Below are 24,557 nucleotides of genomic sequence, written 5' to 3' on the forward strand. Positions count from 1 at the left end.
CTTTTTATATATTTTATTTATTTTGTTCGAATATTTTTTAGATTTATGTATATAAATCGGCAATTTCACAATATCTGATTATATTTGAAAGAATGGCATATTTAAAAATTAATCTTGCATATTATGAACAAAAATAAATTCAAAATATCATTGTCGTAAGAATGAAAAATATATATATATAACGATTTGTTATGTAGATATATCTTTTTTAAGAGTAAATCCATTATTTAAATGCATCACGTTAAACCGATTTTCATAGACTTTCGTCGCAAGAAATACACGTAGGATTTTCATCAATGTTCTCCATATGTTCGTAGGATAGCACGATTTCGCGCTAGATATTTCCTCAATCGATTGCCTGCGATCATGTGACCCAAATCTATCGGTAGCGGATATCGCGTTTTGGTACCCGATTTGACGAAAAGGAAATGCTCGAAATATCCGTGGGCAATATATATATAAACCGATGCGCCGCGCTGCGCCGCGAGGAATCAGTTGTACATACGTACCAAAAATGTGGTGAAATTTCTCAGCCGTGTATTCGAGGTGATAAAGATTTATGTGATTTTGAAGATTTATAAAGATTTACGAGGATTTTGTAGAAAAAAAATTATCTTTCATTATTGTTAAATAGTTTCGCGTATCGATGCATAATAAGTTAAAAAATGATAAATGTCATTGGTTAAGAGTATGTTAATCCAATTAGATTGATAAATATAATATATGATTTAGTAAATATTTATAAAAAAAATACAATATTTTAATCTAGATGATTGAATTTTTGATTGATATTTTTTAATATTTTGTAAAAATCATATTGAACAGTATTGTAAAGATTTTATTGTGAAAATTTGATAGTATACTGAAGATTATTCTATTAAAAAAGTTTGACTTAACCTAATTTAATTTAACCCAAACACAATATAAATAATGAAACCAAAAATTAAATTTTTGTTTAAAATCAATTAATTATATCAATATAAGTTTAATTTCACTAATTAAAATTAAATAAATACTATTTAATTAATTTTGGATTTGCAATAGTTTTTTAATCTGGGCGCCCACCTATAGCAATAAACTTGATTAAAATTAATTTAATTAAACTATTTTGAAAAAACATTTTTGTTGATAACTTTTTAATGAACAATGATCGCCAAATAAAATCTTTATAATATTATTCAAGATCATAAATTTGATAACATATTAAAAAATTGTCGAAATGCTTTTTGTAAATAATTATCTATTGTTTTTTCAGATTTAAAGTTCAAAAAATTAATATTAAGTATAAAGAACTATATATATATATAGTTTCATAATAAAAATATATATGTATACATGTATTTGATATGATATTGTTTTAAAATAAACATTAGTTATATAGTATAGTAGATTTCGAATCGTGATATCATTTATGGGTTAATGGGGAATTAATAGAACTTCCAATGAAGTTCTTAATAAAATTAAACTCTATTTCCAAAGTTAATAGTTCATTATATTTTCGTTGTTTTTTTATTCTTTAATTTTCAGAAAATTTTATTTGAGCGATAGTAAATGATGTAGTATACTCTAACAAAATTTATGAAAAATAAAAGAAATTATTTTTTCTTTTATAAAATATAATATAATAAATTTAAATTTTTTCTTGAAACAGTTGTAATTTATAATAAATTATGAAAAAAAATATTTCCAACGAAAATAATAATTTCCAGATATATAATTCATATAAATAAATTGTAATCTTTATATAATTATTATAATATAATAATAAAATTGCATTGCATTTGAAAAATTAACAAGCAATTTCTACTAATTCATAGTTAATTATTTCTCATTTACTTTTTTTTTTTGGTTCGTTTTAAATTTTCAATCATTTTCAATCACTTCTTTAAATAATAAATCTTTGACTTTTTTAAAAATTCACTAATAACACAAATGATGGAAATTAAATTAGATTAAATTTAGTTAGATTAAGTTAGATTAAGTTAGGAAATTAAGTTAGATTAAATTATATCATATATTAAATTATATTATATTATTAAATTATATATAGTATGATAAAGAATAACTAATTCAAAACAGAATGAACTTATACAAAATTTATATTAAATTTCACATTTTTTTAAAACACAGATATAACAAAATGAACACGAATTACATCGACTAAATTGTAATGAATCCAGGTAGATATCTATCTGTTCCAAACAGACAAGAACGGAAACAGATTCAAGTAGACACTATCCAAAATCCCTCCTCCCTCGGAGATGCGGCATAATCCGATCTGACCCGGCCAGAAATTACAAGAGCCACGCGCGGACTTCAAAGGACGACGGCGTGATTTAAACAGATTAACGAGGAGCGGGTGAGATTTCGTTGAATCTAGGATAGTTGATTGCGGCAGTCTAAATAGCGGCTGTCTGAAATCGACTCGTTGAAACTGGAGTGTATAGGGTGGCTCGCGTTTCTTTGGGGAAAGGAAACGGAAACTAAGTTCGATCGTGAGTTCAGTGTCCTAATTTTAAGTCTTTTGTGATCAATTCCAGTCACTATGAGCTCGACCATTTAAATTTACTGGGATTCGTTCTAAGCCTTGAATATATATGAAATCTCGGAATGATTTCGACGAAGTCTGACCTACTTGCGAGAGATTTGACCACTTTTAACGTGCCAACTTAGACGAAATCGCTTTCGTTCTTATGACCAAGTTTTATACGGTCAAACTGATTTCGACAAAACGTGCAATGGACTTGAAATAAAGTTCGGCTTGGTTTTTACGACGAGACTTTTTATGATATTTTGCTTTAATAGGAATTTATCCTGTAAAAATTTCCTTCGAAATAATCCAAAATTTTTTCAATTTTATTATATAAAATTAAAAAATGTTCGAAAATATAAAAAGCTTTTGTTAATAGAATAAATGAAAATTGAATTATCTTTAGATAATTAAGATAGAGATAGAAATTAAATTAAGATTTTTATGATTGAAGTAATAAAATATAAAATATATAAAATATAAGTGGTAAAATTTTGGAAAAATTGTGAATATTATTGATATTCATATAAAAAATGAATGAGAAGATTAAATGATGAATTATAATTAAATATAATGGAATTTAGCTAGATTTCAGTTCTTAAGTTTGCCATATTTTAAACCGTAATTTATGATGTAAATCAATTTCTGTAATTTAAAAAATACTGAAAATAATAGAAATATTTAATAATTTTTTTTCAACTTTTTAAATAGATTTTTCTTTTCTCAAAATTTTCTTGTTAAATTCAATTAACTTAATTAATATTTTAATTCAAATTATTTATCTATTTATTTGATTATATTTAAATAAATATAATTCAAATAAATTTTGAATATATACATATATACATATATACATTATACATTATTTTATACATAATTAAAGTTATTTTAAAATCTAATTAAATTCGAATATCACAAACAATTCACAATCAAACATTAAATCAATTCGATTTTTGAATAAATTTTTTAATTTTAAATTTTTTAAATAAAATATGGAATCACTATATAATATAGAAAATTATATAATATAATAATTTATAAAACAATATTGTATTTAGAAATCAATTCAAGATTGATTGAAAATGAAATTGAATCCATTTTTCGAAAAATTATTAATTTCAGTAATAAAACATGAGATGTTTCAATGTTTAATATTTAAAAATGAAATGATTAAAATTGATTTAATTCCCTTTTTCACTCATATAAAATTTTTTGTATCCGTTTATATACACATGTACTTATATATACGAAAAAACTTAATAAGTTTTCTTCCAAAGGAAAAACTTCAAAGATTTGGGAATAAACAAATTAACTGAAGTTTTCACAGTTGAGAGATCATAAACAGCAAATAAGTTTAAATTTTAAACAAAGCAAAAGAAATACACAATAATTTAGGCAGTCAAAATACAAGTGTATACATAATCCATAGATTACTCGATCCGGGATTAAGGTTACGACAATGACAATAATTAATGTCTCGAATCTAAGGTATACAAAGTATAGCAATATGCCATGCGTCTAAATTCAATGATCATGTTAAAAACTGATAGAATGCAATGAAACATGAATTTTATCTCATGATGTAACCTTAATTCGTTGAAGTTCAAGCATGTATAATTTATTAATTTAAGTTAAAAAGAAAATTCACATTATATATATAATGTGAATTTTCTGAAATACACACATACACACATTTCAAAAAGGAAATTAAATCTTTGGATTCAAAATAATATGGTTATTTTATATTTTACTGAAATATTTCTGTAACTTATGAATCCAAAATTTTATCATCTTCTTCACTTCATTGTCAATATATTGTCAATAAAATATATATAAAGTATATTGTCTTAAGATTTTTTCAAAAATCTAAAAAAAATGGGAATTATTTATAAAATATCGAATTAGGCGAGTATGGAATTAGTTCGACTTTTTTCTTAACTTTTAATAATATTCGATTAATTTTTTTATAATATTATCATGTCAATGATATATGATATTTATCACACAGTCAATTTTGAGTGTAAAACACATTGTTCATAATTAAAATAAAATACTTTATACATTTATATAGATGAAAAATATTAATATTTTAGTATATAATGTTTTTTACGTTTTTTTATTTTTTAATTATATAAATCTATATTACTTTTCAGTCAATTTTAGCATCTAAAAATGAAATTTTATACTTATTACAACACTTGAATATTTATACTTTTTTATTATTAAAAATTATAATTCATAATTTAATCATATATAATAATTATAATTTATTAATAATACATATAAATTAATATTATAAAAATATTTATTAAAATATTTAATAATATATAATTATAATTTTTTACTATTTATTCTAATTTCATTTTCGAATCATTAGGATATTATTAAAATAAAGTAATAAATATATAAAGTAGATAAAAATACACAAAAGAATCAAAAAATTTTTAATAAAAAAACTTTTTGAGAAACAATTTAGGCAACTTATATAAAGCACAAATATAGAAAAAGTATGTAATTAAAAAAAGAATATGTAACAATAAAAATATTAACTTATTTTGTTTATTTTATATTGATTCAATAAAGATTGAGAACATAGAAAAAATAATTTTTAGCACATTTTAAATAAAATTTTTTAATAATAATAATAATTGCTTTATGACTAAAATAACTAATATAATCAAGTTTAGTTTCGTATCTTTAACATTAATTAGTCTTTCCAAGTATGATTAAAGAAATGAAAACTTTATTAACCATGATCTAATTAATTATATAATTAAAGATGAACTATTTGAAATGCAAAAAGAAAAAGATCACTATAGAAGCGCTGGCGCAGATGTTCATCTTTCAAATGGTCTTGATTAAAGGACTGTTACTAAAAGGAACTTTTTTTTTTCCTTTTTAAAATATAGCAAACAGACCTGATTACTATATTTACTTCTTTTTGAATATGCAATTATAAATATTTATAATAAAAATTGCAAGAAAAATATTTTAATTTCAAAAAAAATACAACTTTTTTTTCTTCAAACGAACTAATTATGAAAATGTACAAAAAATGTATAAAGATAAAAACGAAAATAAATGAATTAGTATTTATAATTCACTATATAATTTATGAGATTCAAAAATAATGTAAGAATATATGATGTTAATATATTAATAATAATATATTAAAAATCGTTTAGAAATAGTTTATTTAAATTACATAAAAATTATTATATTAATAATTATATTTATAAATATTTATAATAATATATATAATTATATATATAATTATTATTATAAATATAAAAATAAAAAAAAGCAAATATATTGTAAGTTAAACATCGAAATAAAAGATTAATAGCGAGAAATAAAAGCATCCAATATTCAGACTTAATACAGAAGCAAACAGACTAAAAATCCCGCGTTCACGTTCATTTAGAACAAAGTCAGCACATGTATGAATAGCCAGATTAACGTCATTTTCTCTCTTCTAAGCTACAGCCAATCATTTGTGAATTTCATTAAAGACTATGCAAAATGAAATAAATTATTACAGACACATTAGTGCAAACAATAATTTATTTTATTTTCTAAAGAATTAATTAATTATATTTTAAAAATAATGAGTGGAAGATAAGATACTGGAAAAAAATATATCAATATCTAATTAATAAAAAAAAGAGAAAAGAAGAAGAAAAAAAGTATGAGAATCGATTTCGAAAAATTAAACATGAGAAAAATGAGAAAAATGAGAAAAATGATCAGACAAAGTTCATTTTTTGCAAAATGTTCTTAAATTTCTCTTTCTAAATGAAGATAGTTCGAATTTCACAGATGTGCAATCGGAAGAAATGGTGGGAAAAAAGACAGAAACAAGTTCGCATTCGGTAGAGGAAATTGGTTTGCGGAACTGAAAGCTCTAAAGGAAAGTCGTTAGCAGCGGAAATGCGTTTTCAACTAACCGAGGAACATCTCTTTCCTTCTACAATTCTTTTGATGCGTGAAACATACCAATCGCGATAATATTAAGCTCTTTTTTTATCATATTCTAACAGGATTTTATTTTTATGTTTCCATTCAGATTGGAATAATCATGAAAAATTTAGTACTGATTTGAAAAATTATTGGAAAATTATTAAAATTTTCAAGAATTATTATCTATTTTATATTATAAGAAATTTTTATTTACATTATTATAATAAAAATTAAATTTTTTTTCAATTATTATTACCTAATTATAATAATTTTCTTATTAATTTTTATTATTATTTGTAATAACAAAAATAATAATATAGTAATAAAAATATCAATATTATTATTATTATTATTATTAACATTATTTATTTATATTAATGGTTACTATTAATATTATTACTTATATTATTATTTATATCATTATTGAATTCTTCAAATAAATTTCATATTTATTATAATAAATATAATTTTAAAATAACTATTATATATAATATTCTTTTAATTTTTTCAATATAAAAAAGATAAATATTTCAAAATCATAAAATAATTTTTAACAATTTTTTTGTGACTTTGATAAAAAATTATTATAAATTTTTACAATTTGTTTTATAATCATTATATCATATGAATATAGAATTCAAACAATTTACCACTTTCTCAATAATTTGAATTAATTAAATTTTGTATGAAAGCAACAAATATATTATTAACATTTATGAACAAGACTGTATAAGTTCTTTTTATAACTGAATCTTTATATATATATATATATTCAATATTTAATAATATTGTCTATTAATTTTCTATTAATAATTGAAATACATTTAATTATTTAAATATAATTATCTAATTATATTCAAAGTTTAATGTATTTCCACAAAATATTTATATATATATATATAATAATTATATATTATTGCATTGCTAAAATTTATTTACTCATCTTCTTAAATTTATAATTAAAAATAAAAAAAAAAGCGAGTTCGTCTTAAAAAGAAAAAAAAATAGAGAAAATATAATAAAATCAATAAATACAGTACCTGATTAGTATCATTTTAATGTGATATATAAATCATAATTATAATATAATCATGTATAAAAGTCAATCGACAATTAAGGATAAATTCGTATTGAAACAGCTTTCTCTGAAGAGAATATTCCATTCGTATAATAGTATTATTCATTCAATTCCGCATTAAAATGAACGATTCTGGTTGATTTATCATTTGTGTGAAAACATCTTCGAATATAAATTTCTCGCTCGATTATTTTTATATTTATTTTTATACTTTCAGAAGTACAAAATTAATTTTAATAATAATTGAAATAATGTTACTATCATATATGGAAAATAATATATAATTAAAAATTAAAAATTATTTATTTTATTTATTTTTTCATAATAAAAATCAAGAATTAAATTAAATCAAGAATTAAGAATAATAAAAATATTAAAAGTTTCAAACAATTTTTCAAACAAATGAATTATTCATTATTATTTGCTAATCTATCAGTTAATCTGATCTATAAACATATAAACATATAACAATATATACACATTTATATACATATTTTATATAAATATTTTATTAAACAACAATATATCTGTAGTCTAAACAATTGAAGTAACAATGTATAGTACACATGTGCATATACATTAAAGGTACTAAAGTCTAACAATGAATTATTATATTGAACAATTTATACAATTTAATTTTAACATATAATATATGTATATTATCTATTATCTATATTATCTATTAATATTATGTATATTATCTATTAATATATGTATATTATCTATACGAAATAAAATACTATATCAATAATAAAATAATGAAATTATTAATATATATCGCAAATATATAACATTAATTATATTATTAAAAATATAAAATAAAATATAAAATATTTCAAATATATTAAAAATTTAATAAGAAATAATTTTTCAAATATGCAATATTATTTAATACTTTATTTAATACTAATTATGTATCTAAAATTGAGAATCTAATATACAAATATTTTATATATAAGATTTTGGCTTATAAAAGTGCTTGAAAGTTTCAGAAAAATTTTAAACGATTAGAAATGATTACATACATAATGGTATATAAATTGGATTAATTCTTTCAATCTATATATTTTTTAAAAACATATCTATGTATTATAATTTTCAATTTTTTTTTAAATTAATATTAAAATTGACAGTAGAATAATAGAATAATAACAAATATTTTTCTCTCTTTCTTTCTTTCACTTTCATTTTATTTATAATATTAGTAAATTTTTTATTTAAATTAGCAATATGATTAGCAATTTTAAAATTCTTAATATTGCATTTTTAATTATAATTTAATTCCAATATGTTTAAAAACATTATTTATAGTATAATATACTTAATGAAAGAAATGAAATAATAATCTAAATTCATATTAATTATTATTCTAGAAATGCAAAAATAGTACACATTCTATTTTTAAAATATTCATCCAAATATTCCATCATTACAACGAATAATTTCTTATAGATCACAATGAAAGCATCACAATGAAACATTGTACAAAATTAAGGAGTAACAACCAATTAAAACCATAACTAAAAAAAAAAAAATGATAATGAATAACAAACAGCGTATCCGTGGTCGATTCTGAAAGAATAATGAAATTTATCGTCCGGCGGAAGCACTAATTAAAAGGTGGATATCCTCTCCATATTTATTAGTAGTTTGGTCCTACACAAAGCGGATCACCCCGTATAACAATTGCATCAACGTATATATATGAAGGTTCCGGCTTTAAATGGCGATAATTATTTAAATTAAATAATGGCAATTAATAAATAAATAAAATACGGAAACGATACTTTTTCATATTTTCGTGATTACGTTTATGATTTTATATACAATATTATTCATGGCAAACAATTTTCGACTAAAAAATATGAAATTTATTAAAAATATTATAATTTTTGAAGTCTAAAACACTGCATAATATAAATATAAAATTTATAGAAATATTAAATCGATATACTATGATATAAATAAAAAAAAATTAATAATTTAAATTTTTGTATATTATGAAAATATGGCAGTTGAAAGAAAATATTTGATCTATAGAAAAAAATTTTCAAATAGTTATTGTAAATTCAGAAAGAAATAAATATAATTTTTAAAACATATCTATATATTAAAGTTATTATATATATAAGTTATATATATTTAACTAATGTATTGCTTTTTCATTATTTTTCTTTAAGAAAAAAATAGATTTAATTAATCTTTTCTATTTTTTTTTAAGTCAAAAAGAAAGAAAAAAAGATAGATTTAATATTTCCCTATTTTATTTATATCATAGTATATTATATTTCAAAAATTACAATTGCTTTTAATACATTTGGTCAAAAATTTATTTTAAGTTAAATTATAAATATATTAAAATATTTTTTATATCTTAAAAATCTCTATTCACATGTATTAAAAAATGTATTTGATAAAAATGCACACATGTAATTAATCTATAATTACAATTCATACATTTTTTAATATAATACAGAAATATTAAAAATTGCAAGCATTAAAACGCGTAAAACAAATATATTAATATATATTTAAACATTTTTAAGATATAATCTTTAATATATTTACCATTGTTAAAGAAGATATATCCAATTTTGTTTCCTTAAAATATCGAATTTATTTTGTACTATTTTCTTATATATATTTTCTTATATACATGCTTCTATATTGAAGCATGAAAAGATTAGATAGATTAGAGATAATATCAACTTTAATATAAGGTACTTTAATGTAAGGCTGCAATCGGTCAGATACCGATATTGATGAAACTTTGCAGGCTGAAAAAAATGGCTAAATATAGTAAACATATTTTTTTTTAGGTATGATAATTCAAGTTTGATAATTCAAGATGAAATCAGATTCCAAAATTTGAACTTTTAGAGTTAATTAAATATCGGAAATAATTAAAAAAAAATTTTACATTTTTTAAAAAAATTGTGTTGATTGTATTTTATCTGAAAGAAACATATAGTAGAATAGATACAGCACAAAAATGCATATACCACAACATATCAAATTTTATATATATATATACATTTAATTTCTTTACTAGTATTAACTGGTGCATTAGCAAGTATTTTATTTTTATCAATATTGACGTAGCCATTCATCAACGAATATAATAATGATTGTCAAAATTACAATTTAAATAGCACTAAAATTAATAGTTATAAAAAATGATATTGATTAATCTCACTTATTTAATATTTGAATATCATCGATATTATTATTTAATATTAATCATTGTTAATTGATAGAAGAAATAGAATATTTGCATCAATAATATGGAAGAAGAAATTATATTATATACATATTTTCGTAATAAAAATACAATCTGTTGTATGTACAATTATTGTATTTTTTCAAATATGGTCATTGCAGTTTTGTTTAAAAAGTTCAAAAATTTTTTATTAATTTTAATGTTTCTTTCAATACGTATTTTTAAAAAATATTTAATTTTCATTAAAAAAATTTTTCTCTTAATTCCAAGTTAATTTTTAAAGAATCGAATTCTTGAAAATTTCATTTAAACTTCAGTTATTGCAGCCAAAAATAAAAAATACATATTATTTTTGCAATAATTCAAATTTAAGAAGTGAAATTAATGAATTATAAGAAATACGTATCTATTATTTTTTACTGTTCTTCAAATCTTTTATCCATATCTGATTATTCATCACTTTCCTTGTTAGAATTAAGGAAATAAAATATTATTAAAGATAAGAAAATATTAGTTAAAAATAATTCATTTTAATTGAATTTAGAGTCTATTTAAAAATTCAATTTTTTTTTAAATATTCATGACTTCTTAAATTTTTAGTTAAATTTGATTAAAACTTATTTATGGTTTTTATTTCATTTTCATCCATGACAGAAAAAGATATTTTGAATCGATAATTTATGAATATGAAACTCACCAAGATATTTACAATATTCTTTTAAGAAAAAAGACAATAAACTGTGGATTAAACAAAAGCATGTTTACACAAATTGATTGTAAAGAATTTCCACTTTTCAAACGATACGAATTCTTAAAGTTTAATGAAACATAACATAATTCTTGGGAATGTTTCAAATCCCTATCGATTCCTCATAGATTCTCGATCTCGAGTTGGATGAATCAAAAGAACATCGCAAAATAATTCCTTTCCGGAGCATTCAATGCCAATGCTGTACCAAGATTATGTAAAAATCACGCGAGAAAATAAAAAAAATGCTGATATCCCGTTTTCAATACGTGATATAAAAAAAAAGAAATATTGTTAGTGCAAAGTGAAATTAGTTCAAAGTATAATGAAAATGCTACATTTAAGATAAAATCGTAAATAGGTAGAAATAAAAGAAAAAAAATGTACGAAGGATTTAGTAAATTAATAATATGCATTAAGATTTGAAATGTTTTTTAATGATAAAAATTTATACATTTCTTTAAAAATTTTTTAACTATAAATAATATTTGCAAGGATAATATTTGTTTATAATTATTATGATGAATAAATTTTATAATAGATTATAATAAATAAATTTCTCTTAAAAAGATTAATTAAATAATTAATAAAATTTTTTTTATAAAATATTTATTTAATTTAATTATTAAAGTAATATATAACATTTATTTAATTTTAATTACTAAAGTAATATATAATCATTTCAAATTTTAGTTCTTTTTTATTTTATTTTATAAAATTTTTTATGCACATTAATATGTATAAATAAATAATTGCAAATTAAAAAAAATAATTTTAATGAATTGAAATTGAAAAAAATATTTTTATTGAAGTTCTTTATGATTTATCAGATTTGAAGTATAATTAAAAATCAAATATGTTGAAAAAACTAAATAAAAGAAATAAATTTTTTCGCATACGCACAAAAATATAAGATGTTATATTCAAAATAAGCATATATAGCATATACATATGTTTCATATTATAAATTTTTTACAGAATGATATGTAAAAATTATTTTAATTTATTATTTCTTTCTAAAATAAATTATCAATCAAATCTGCAAACTAAAGGACATTATATCTATCTTAAGTTTCGTAAAAATCATAAAATTTTAAAATCTAATAGAATTATACTATAGAATATACTAATAGATTATTATACTAATAAAATTATATCATTATTTAAAAATTACATTATTTATGCTTGCTAATTCATAAAATCCCAAATCGCTTTAAACTTCATATCCATAAACTATATTATATTCCGAGATCATAGAAGTTTGAATTCTATATATCAGAATTGTAATACATGCATCAAATCCCTCGAAGATTGTAAAATCAAACTTCATGATCATAGACAATGACTACTTATATCAGACTACATCATTACATCATTACATCAAGCTTATTATAAATCTTACAATCTTACTTCAAAACTTCAAAAAACTTCAAAAAACATTTTAGATTAGATAATAAATCCAATTCAAAAATCTTAGATTTAAAATCAAAAATTCAGAACACACTAAATAAAAGATACACTGAATCATGCAGAAATTACGAACTATCTTAATTTACCTATCTTTAGATTGAAAAATCGGAAAACTTCCAACCGAAAAATTCGAGAATTGAAATCTAGTTATTTTTCAGTTAAGAAATTTTAATTCTTATCACTTTTAAATTAAGAAAAAATATTTTCATTTAAATAATAATTTTAGTTTGAAGAATCTTTCTTATAATTAAAATCAATTTAAAATTAATTAGAATTAATTAAAATTAATTTAAAATAAGACCAAAAAATTTAAACTAGATCAAAAATATTTTTTATAAATAAATAAATAAATAAAATATAAATAAATAATTTTTTTATAATTAAATAATAAAAACAAATAAGAAATAAATATATAAAAATTTAAATAAAATAAATAATGAGAAATATACAATAAATAAAAATTTCATTTTAATATATAATTAAAATACAATTTATTCATATTTTTTAATTTTGCTATACATTTAATTGCTTTTAATTTTTTTTTTAATTTCGAAAGAAAAACATTAAAATATTTCAATTGTTATTAAAACATTTTTAATTATTTAAACAGATAATCTAATTAGATACAACATTTCTTATAATCATATTTTGTCTATATAATTTATTAAAAATCAAAAATTGAATAATTGATTTATCAGTCCCAATTTTTCCTATTTATTTATTAATTTTTTAAATAAATAGTTTTATAATTCAAAAGAAAATTTTATTGTTTAATATATTAAATTCAAATTTATAAAAGTTATATATAATGGAATATTATAATGGAATAATTTATTTATACAATATTATAAATAAAAATTTTTTTTTAATCATAGAATTAACATTAGACATATCAGATATAACAGCTAGAAAAAGTTAAAAATATTCTTGACTAGGCTTTAGAAAAAGGATATCGAGAAGCTCTAGCCCGTGAAATATAAAGCGAAAATTCCTTTCACTTGGAAAATGGAACAGACTACATCGCGATAATACTAAGAATGTAGTTTCGCGCGTCGTAACGATAATATCGACCAAAAAGAAGAAGAAAGAAATTCGTGAATAAAATTCTTGGACAACTTCATAGTAATGTTGAAAAAATGAAAACTGATATAACAGACATTCATTTAAACACCAAAATATAAATAATATAGTCAAAATCATGAAAATAAAAAAAATATCTTGGATTAATGAATACGATGAAGGAAAATAACGAAAAATTTTCTGTCAAATAAATTTATTAAAAATAACATATTTAAAACGTACGTATAACAAGTATGATTATTGAAGTACGATGAAATTTAGAATATATCTTATTTGGAACATAAATATAATAATAGAAAGAACTAACTGGAATTTCAAATGGAAGGCAAAAAGTAAACGAAAATACAATGAATACAAGACATTAAATATGAAAACTTGTAATAAAAGATTGTTTGAGGAATATTTAAAAACCCCTTTTAATAGAAGTGTATATATTATATATCATTTTAATAAAAATTATTATACTTAAAGAAAAACGTGGATATAATATTTTTAAAAGATATATTTAAAAGACAATATTTTTAATGAGAAAAATTTTTAATAAAAGAAAAAATTATTTTTTACAAATTTTGGAAAAAAGATTTATTTTATAGTAATTCAATAAAAAAAACATGTAACATTCCTATTAGCTATAAATGAAAATATTCAATTTTTTAAATTTCGACTTTTCAATTGTTTTTTTTTTTTAATAAAAAAATTGAACGAGATAAAAGTCAATAGTAACGAGATAAAGTTTAATAGATAATAAATTTAGAATTGCAAAGAAATAAAATGAAATAATGAAGAAAATTAAGTCTAAATCAAACTTTTATTCCCACGTATTTACTTTTCACTTTGCACAGAATCTTTATGGTACAGAATTATATGTTTATTAAAGTAACATTAAACATTCGAGGATATTTATAAAATATAGAATAGAAAAGATCGAAGAGAATATTTACATACAATATATAATATACTGCAAATCGAATTAGTTTACTTATGATTGATCTGCACAAGTCATCACAAATACTATATCTATTACATTCTTTTATATATAATAAATTGATTATTTTTTTCAAATATATTTTTTCATTTATATTCTTACAATTGCATAACATTTCAAAAAATTATGACATATTTTTTTTATATATTTTTATTTAAAAATAACATATTAAATAAAGAGAATCACATAAGATATTTATAGTTAAAATATTACATTTTGTAAATTAAAATTTTGTAAATTAAAATAAATTTTATTTAATAATTTTAATCAGAAAGACAGAATGAATTCAAATTTATGAATAATTTTAATGTTTAAATGTTAATAATTTTCATTGTTTAAATGTTAAAATGCAAGTGCACAATATTGATCCATACCAAAGAAATATATATATTTAATAATAAAATTTACGATAATAATAATAACAGTATGATAAAATAATATATGATAATTTAATAACTTATGAAAATTCCTTATAACTAATATATATATATAATAACTATAGATGAAAATATTTTCTTATTAAAAAATATTCTTTTACTATCTTACTAAAAAAATTTATCTAATTTAAATTTAAATTCTATATATAACTCAAAAATATATATATAATATAAAGTATATATTATAGTACGTATAATATAATATAAACTATAATTAGTTTTACATGGAATAATTTTTTTTTAATGGCAAAGAATGAAATCAATTTCCAAAATTTTAGGATATTTTCATATTTTGAGTATAATTTTGAAATTTTTTTTACATCAAAATAATAATTAAAAGCTGAACATTTTTATATATTAAAATCTTATTCTTATTCTATCTCATAAAAGTTGTATTTAAAAAATGAAAAAAATATTGAAATTTTTAAATAATAATATAAATATATTTGTATTTTATATTTAATTATATATAATAGTATTTTCAAAACTTAAATCTAATACATATTAAAAGTTTCATTTAAACCAAGAATATTTATCGAATTTATATATATAAATATATTATTTCTTATTATTTTAATCTTATATGAAATATAAATCAATACAAAATATCTACACTATACGTTTCATTTTACACTTGAACAATAGAGATTTTTCAATGTTTCTACAACTCGTTTGCACGCAACAATTTACAAAAAAGCTCGTGGCGTAAGTTGAAACAAACACCTCTCTCAGGAACGCATTACATGTAGTTCCGATGAAAAATAGAGAAGCGAGAGTAAGGTAGTTCATCGCAATCGCTGCAAGTTTCGCAATTTCGAAATCGATTTGGATCGTAAATACTATAGCTATGTCGAATGGAAAGCATTTTTGGGAGATTAGAAGAAGAAAAAAAAAAGTGGAGCACGATATTTCGATATTAAAAAAGAAACCGAGCACGAGGACGAGATGGGATGACTATAGGCTTGGAAGTATAGCTAAAGTAAAGGAAATATGGAGACAATACAAGCTGCACATTTATCAATGACTAATGGGGAAGGTAAACGATGCGTATAGAGTGCTGCTGTCGATAGATATTTGCAGCGAGCATTTTGCAACAAGCATATGTAACGCGAAATATCGCGCGCCATATTTGTAATTTTATACGCTTGTGTCAAAAGAAAGAAATGTGTTCTCAACATTCCAATTCAATCAGTATTTGAAGACAATAAATTGAAAAAATAAATGGATATAATGTGTACATGATGTTAAATATATTCATAGCACACATTTGAAAAATTGAGATTGAAATAAATATAAAAGTTGTTATGTAAAATTTTCAGTTAAGATTTATTTATTAAGTTAAATAATTGAACTTCAGATTAAATAAACCGAAATGGAAATAAAGTGCAATGAGAATATGACGAAAATAGAATTGTGCATCTCTCTCTTTATGTCTTTCTTTGCCTAGCACAAATTTTAATTACTTATAATCATATAAGTTATTTTTGTATATAAATTTTCGTTCAATTTATTTTAATTTCTAATACCAACTTCTACAAATGTTCCATGAATATATTAACATCTTATATAAACAGAAATCTATTATATTAAGTATGTTTAAGTATAAATATACTTATGTTTTGAATTTGTAACATTATTATATTAGATGAAAATGCTAATTACAATTATGATGTATGATGTATTTTTATATATTTTATCCTTTAACCTTTGAATAACCGATCGATTAAAAGCAATTAAGTCATTTATATTACTTATATTACTTTCAGAAATAACTTTTTTGATAAATTATTTTATATTAAAAAATTAAGAATTACAATTAATTTTTGGATTTAAAGAAACTCATCGATAGCTATTTATATAAATATTAAATATTAAGTACAAGATTAGAAACAAATAATTTTTTGAAATTTAATTAAAAATTTAGATTTAATCTTTCATATAATTATTATATTTATATTATATATATATTATATTTTATTTGATATATATTTATAATAAATTAAAATTATAAAAATATTAAAACATTAATGCTTATTAACTCTAACAATTATAAAAATATAAACTTAAATTTTGCGTGAATTTATTTGCTTACAATTCTACAAAATCAAATAATTAACTATCGTTAAATAATTTTATAATTAAAATTACGGTTTTTATAATTAAAATTATTTAATGATAGTTAATTATATAATTTTTTAAATAATTTTTAAAATTGATATTAAAATAAATAATTTTAAATAAATTAAGTTAAAGAATTTAAGAAATAGAAATTCTTAGAAAAACTTAATTTCATATATAATTAAAAACTTAATAATATATAATTATATAACATATAATTAAATATATATACAATTAAGTATATATAATTATAATATAATTAAATATATAATTTAAATAAAATTAATATCAGAAATATATAATTTAAATATAATATACAATTAATAATTTAAATAGAAATATTTTCTAAAAAATATGCTCTATTAAAAACATATTTTAAATAGACAGTTTTAACTATTATTTTTTTATTTAAATATATTTTTCCAACAAAAAACTTTGATATATTTGTTTCGATATGCAAACGCAATTTTCAACTGAGAACCAACATTATTCTCCTAGTTATTTAAAAATATGAAATCTTATGCTTCATACTTAGAATGTAATATCAAATTCAACATCACGTTTTAAATATGCTATGGAAAAAATGAGCAACAAGGTCGGAACAAACAGATGAAACGGTGAACATCGAGCGGTTAAGCAAAAACGCGAGATTACGAGGATTCAAATGGGAAAAAGTTATTTTTTCCTGGAGTCTGAGAGACCTGGAAAGGTAAGTGATATTTAAAGAGGAAAGCGTGCCGTCGATGAGAGAAATAGCCAGTGAAATACAGTTGAACTAAGTTGCACCTCAAATATTTCTTCTGTAAATACACTACAGATCCAGAACGTTTTTCCATATTCACACATAATTGTAACAAATTGAATAACCATGTACAACCATTTATCAATGTTATTTCTGTATTATGTTTCTATATTATAAGATAAAAAAATAATTCGATTTAGGAAGAAATAAAAAGAAATAAAATTTTAAGTTTTATATGTCTGAAAAAAATTCTAAATTATAATGAAGAATTATACAAATCGTAAATATATTATTCTCTTAGCCACATATAATATATTGTTTTATGTAATGTTTATATATAAAAAATAAGCTGATATTATTTAATATTATCAACTGTGATTAATAATTATAATATAATGATTATATTAATATGATATATATATATAATGACTTTAAAAAAAAATTATACTTATAAACCATATACATATAGAATATTAAGAAAATTATAATGAATGATCAGAATATTTTTGTGATTTTGTTATGAATTTGAATTAAGAATTATAATTTAATAATTTGAAGAAAGAAAGAATTTAATAATTTGGAGAAATTATTAGAAATATAGATATTTAAAAAAATAAAAATTATTTTATGCAATAAATTGTTTTATAATGACAATTAAATAAAGAAATTTTAAAAATAGAAAAAATTTAATAATTGAAGATTTTTGGATTTTTAAATCGATTATCATAAATATGGATTAATAAAATTATTTTTAAAAATGCATGAAAACATATGGAAATATTATTTTGATTAAATATATGATATTATTGAAGAATTGAATTATATATAATTACAATATTTTTTAATGAATAAAAAATTTCAAACAAATAATTTAAAAAGTTCTATAAAAGAAAATTTTCTTTTACATTTAAATTTTGAATATACAATTATATCATATGATTACACAAATGTATGATGCAAACAGAAAACTTTCAAAGGAACTAAAATATTTTAAAATATTATCTATTATGATTTCAAAAAAAGAAATAATCTTTTTAATTTTATCCAGTCCTTTTCATTCTTTCAGCTAGAGATAATCCCTCATCGCTCATAAAATCTCGTTAATCCAAGTCTCACAAAAAAAATCTTTTACTTTTTTTCCCGTTTGTTACAAATCAGTTCTTTTCAACATGATCGCTAAATTATATAAATTTGAAAGTTTTATGAATTTTTTGAAAAATAATTTATATATATTATCAATTTATTATCGATGAACCGAATATGTTTCTCAATTATAGAGAATATTTTTAATAATTTTTAAAAAAACTTTTTTTATTTGTAAAGATAATTTATTTTTTTTATATATTAGAGAATAATATATTTTTTATATACTATATATATATTAGAGAATAAAAAAATTAAATAAACGTAGAAATATAGTTTTCTTTAAATGAAAACTAAAATATCTCATAATTGAAATTATCAAAAAAATATTTTAACAAATGTTAATTGGTTTTAAGCAAAATATAAATTATGTAAATTTATTATATGTAAATTATTTTTTTATAGATCAAATCAACTTTATTTTTTTTTAAATAAAAATATGTTACAATTTTAAAAGCATTATTTGATTTTCTATAAAAAGAATATTAACTTATTACATATTAATATAAGAAACCATTAATTTAGAAGATATTTCAATTAAACATTAAACATTAAAATTTTTTAGTACTAAAATTCCAGAAAAAATTTGGAAAGATTAACTCTATTTCATTTTGACTCTATTTTACTAGATAACTTTTGCAAACAAAAATAAAATACATGCATTGAACAATAATAACAATAATAATAAACATTCGATAAATAAGAAAAATACATTTTATATAAGTATTTATATTGTTTAACTTGTTCGTGAAGGTTGTCTTATTGAATTAGAGCCAATTTTGGCTGATTATATATTCTCAATCAATGAATTCTAGAACTACAACATTTAAATTGAAATATCTCTTAAACCAATAATTTTTTTGTATAAGTAAAGATTAATACTTTTATAAAATATTCAAGTAAATCGATATATTTAAAATTCTATGATTTCATTTAAAAAATGAGATTAAATATTTTTTTCATGTATAAAAAAACGTACAAAAAAAACAATATGATATATGATGCTCTTCTTTGAACTAAATTCTTTTTAATAATTTCAACTTAAGATATTCCTTCATTCTGAGAAATTCTCATTTAAAGAAAAAAATCTATACATAATGAAAAATTAGTACAGAATTACATATACTCAAAAGCATATATTTATATACAATTTACTGTGAAACATAAAAAGAAAATATGATGATGAATAAATTCACTATAACATCAGAATGAAGAGTTAAAGAATTGGTATCACATTTATTGATTGAATAATGGATAAACTTTCATATAAATATTTTATTTAAAGAGGATTTGCAAAAAATGCTTAAAAAAAAACTAGAAAAAATTAGAAACATTTTCAATGGAATCAGAGTTTCGAATACACCATTTGTATAATATGTTAACGGATTTTATACAATATAACTTCTATGTACCTATACCCTCGCAATCGCCAGACTTAAATCCCATTGGGTATATGTGATGGAAACACAAAAAATGGCTAAGAAAAAGTAAATTTTCAGGTTCTAAAAGATAAATAAAGTAAAAAATTAATGTTAGATTTTCTTAATAATTTATATTCTATGCCAAATGTATTAGAGAGAAATGTATTATTACATAATTTACATAATCAGTAATAATTATACAATGAATATTTTTTTTCAAAAAATATTATGAATTTTTAATTATAACTTATAATAGTAATATAATATAATACAATATAATATAATGTAATATAATGTAATGTAATATAATGTAATGTAATGTAATATAATGTAATGTAATGTAATGTAATGTAATGTAATGTAATGTAATGTAATGTAATATAATGCAATATAGATTAATTAATTCTTTAATTCTTTTGTATTTGTTGTTATATTTATATTAATATAAAATATGCTATCAAAATATATAAATCATAATAATAATTAAAAAATTAATATAATAATGTTTTTTTTATTTTCATAATTTTATTTATTAATAAAAAAACTGAAAAACTAACCAAGTTGCATTTGTTTATAATTTTAGATCATGAAATTTTTGTAAAATAGAAATAATTATTTTTCACAAAAATTGTTTTTAAAATTACTTTTAAAAGAAAAATTAATATAATATATAATAAAAAATTTTTCTTAAATTTCAAAGAAAATACTCAATGTAATTTTTATTCGATTGACAGTATCAATTGCAAATAGTTAAAAACATTAAGATCACGAGGATAGTCGCCATCATAAAATATAAAGAATAATCAACGAATTGGCAAGAGTCACCTTTAAAGGCCTTGAAGCCGTTGCGTGTGTTTTCTAATGGCGATATAATTGATAGCATAATAATTACCATGATATTTCCATTTGTTTCAAAGGTTTCGTGTACACAAAGAGGATTAAAGCCAAGTTATTCGCGTTTTCGCATGATTAAATCACTTGTCTAAATACAAACTATTTTATTGAGAATATCTAGCTACATACGTCATTATTATCTTTCGATGCTAATCAATTTTTTATATTTTAACTAAGTTCGATTTAATTAAATTTCAAAATTATATTCAGCGACGTTCAATAATGTTGAAAAATCAATTCGAACATGTTGCACGTTGAAAATATTACATTATATTTCTTCGTTATACATATTTCATGCAATATGTGCGTGATTATCATATAAGTTTGAAAATCAAATATGCTTTTGATAGAATATCATTAGAATAATAATTGCACAAAATTGTACATATTTTATGGAATACTTAATAAAATATGAATTAAAGAGAAATATTTCTTTTAATGATTCGAAATTAAAATAACAATATTGAGATTTTATCAATATAAATAAAAAATTATTGATATATTTATTATTATTAATTTTATATTATAAAATATTAAATATCAAAACCAAATACTGTTGAATTTTGGTAATACTGAATTATTAACATTTTATTATTTTATCAAAAAATTTATTTTTATTCTCTATCATAATACATATATTATAATACGAATTACAGAATATTAAAATTAAAAATTATCGAAAACTTAATGTTTTATTTAAAATAAAATGTAGCAACATTTTTATAAACATACATTAATTATATTCATCAGATATTGTAATTAAAAATTTTCCTTATTTATACAAATTACATAAAAATTTTCATTATTTAATATTTTCTGTCAAATTCATCAAAATAAATTAAATATTCAAAATATTATATATTTATAGATATTTTAAAATATTTATTAAATATTTCTTAATACTATGATAAAAATTAATAAAAAATTATAATACGAATAAAACAATGAAAAATAATGAAAATTGACAAATACCTTGAAAAATAATTATTTCTTATAATGAGCAATAATGAAACTTCCTAATTTAATTTTTGTTAATTTTGCAAAGTTATCATTGCAAATCATTTCATCTCATCAAAAAGAATTATTATAGAAATGTAATCAATTTTGTCAGTATGATATGCACTAATTGTAACCAATGTGTATGAACACGTTTGAAATCCTTTCAAAAATTTTTGTCTGATGCAACGAATTTAATAAATCGATTTTTCATAACGCCATGTGTATTTATTGAAAAGCTTTTATCTTTCCTTTGCATTATATCTTAATAACCTGACGATAATCCTTATAGAACATTAAGGATAAGAGGAGTGAAATTCACATACTTGTAGGAACAATAACATGCGATGCTCTTATCGAAGTACAGCAAATACAGGAATACCAGTTTCCATTGGATTCCTTTATCTCCCAATCGATCGTCGATCCTTGCATAGCTGATTCATCTCTCGAGAAACTTCGTCGAGTATCACCAGAAACTGTTCACATCACTTCAATGTAATTACCATTTCAACGACACTGTTCCAACTGCCTGGAAAATAATGACTACAGTCGAACTGTAGAGTGAAAACAAAACAGGTGCGTCGACCTTTATCCGTCTTACACTTATTCCATCATTTCCTTTCTTTCTCACACTTGATGATAGTAGAAAGAAATTTAAAAAAGAGAAGAAAAGAAAACAAAAACATCGAATTCTGCGTGTCTTCCATTTTATGTACGATATTTGAGCACGAAAATAAACGAAGAAAGGAAAACAATTTTTTTTTGGTTTAGAGCTTTTTTTTATGAATTTCCTAATCGATTTTTTTTGCTTATGTTTCTTTTCATTTACTATTTTTGATTTCTTACGAATAAAAAAAAACTTATTAATTTTCTTTATATCATTGCTCTATGATTTTCACATATTCCAACACACTTCTCTTTTATCGAACTTTTTCTCTTTTACCGAATATTCTTTCAATATTCTGAACAATATTACACTATATAATGATTGTAGTAATTCATTGAATATTTAATTTTCAAATCGATAATTATCAATAATTCAATTACTAGATTGAAATTTGTTAACCAATGGACAGTTCACTTTCAATCATCACTTTTTTTTGTTTAAATAAAAGCAAAAGATCATATATTGATAACTTAACGATAGTTCGCACAACGATTTTTTAGCGAAGGGAGAAAATAACGTTGCAAGTTCGAACGATCTGTTTGAGCTTCGTCCTGTTGCTTCAACTTCCCTAGCTGACTAGGTAGATAGAGGGGGAAGAACGTACTCGCGAGCTTGCAGAGAATCGCGATAACGACAGGTCGGTTAGACGTTCGTCGTATGACTAGACTGGGTTCTTGCCGTTGACCTGGACCCGCCTTGCAGCGCTTGCGCCGCGCCGCCAAATTACTGCCCTATCCGGAAAACTATCCGGGGCATGACGCAACGTATCGTAACGCCCTATGCTGTTGTTTTCTTGTCCGCGTGCGTCTGCTAGACGAACGCATTTTTCGCGCCACACGCATGCCGCGAATCTAACCAAACTTTTCGAAGTTCAGTGGTTTCAATCGATCGAAAATAAAAAATAGAAAAAGTAAAAGTATAGTATGCTTGATCTGCTCTTATGTGAATAACCTTTCCTGTTTCGCATGGGAACTTTCTGTGGTTTGTGTTTGATGTGCAAATATATTGAATTCAGTTTCGAAATTGGTGTTTATCTTCAGTTTGCTGCTAAGTGAATACGAATGACGC

At 20.5% G+C, this 24,557-nt stretch overlaps 1 protein-coding gene across 4 annotated transcripts in view; it reads right to left on the bottom strand.

Moving 5' to 3' along the window:
- LOC107993453 (5-hydroxytryptamine receptor 1) overlaps positions 1-24,155 on the bottom strand; it is a 386,084-nt gene extending 361,929 nt beyond the window's left edge. For 2 of the 4 annotated variants that reach the window (XM_062075897.1, XM_062075898.1), the window contains exon 1: positions 23,149-24,142. The gene's annotated coding sequence lies outside the window, so the exon portion shown is untranslated. Of the gene's footprint in view, positions 1-23,148 lie in introns of all 4 variants that reach the window. The other 2 variants (XM_062075899.1, XM_062075896.1) reach the window with 2 other exon arrangements.
- Positions 24,156-24,557: the final 402 nt, after the last annotated feature.

Source organism: Apis cerana, linkage group LG6 (assembly GCF_029169275.1).
Source record: "Apis cerana isolate GH-2021 linkage group LG6, AcerK_1.0, whole genome shotgun sequence".
NCBI lineage: Eukaryota > Metazoa > Arthropoda > Insecta > Hymenoptera > Apidae > Apis > Apis cerana.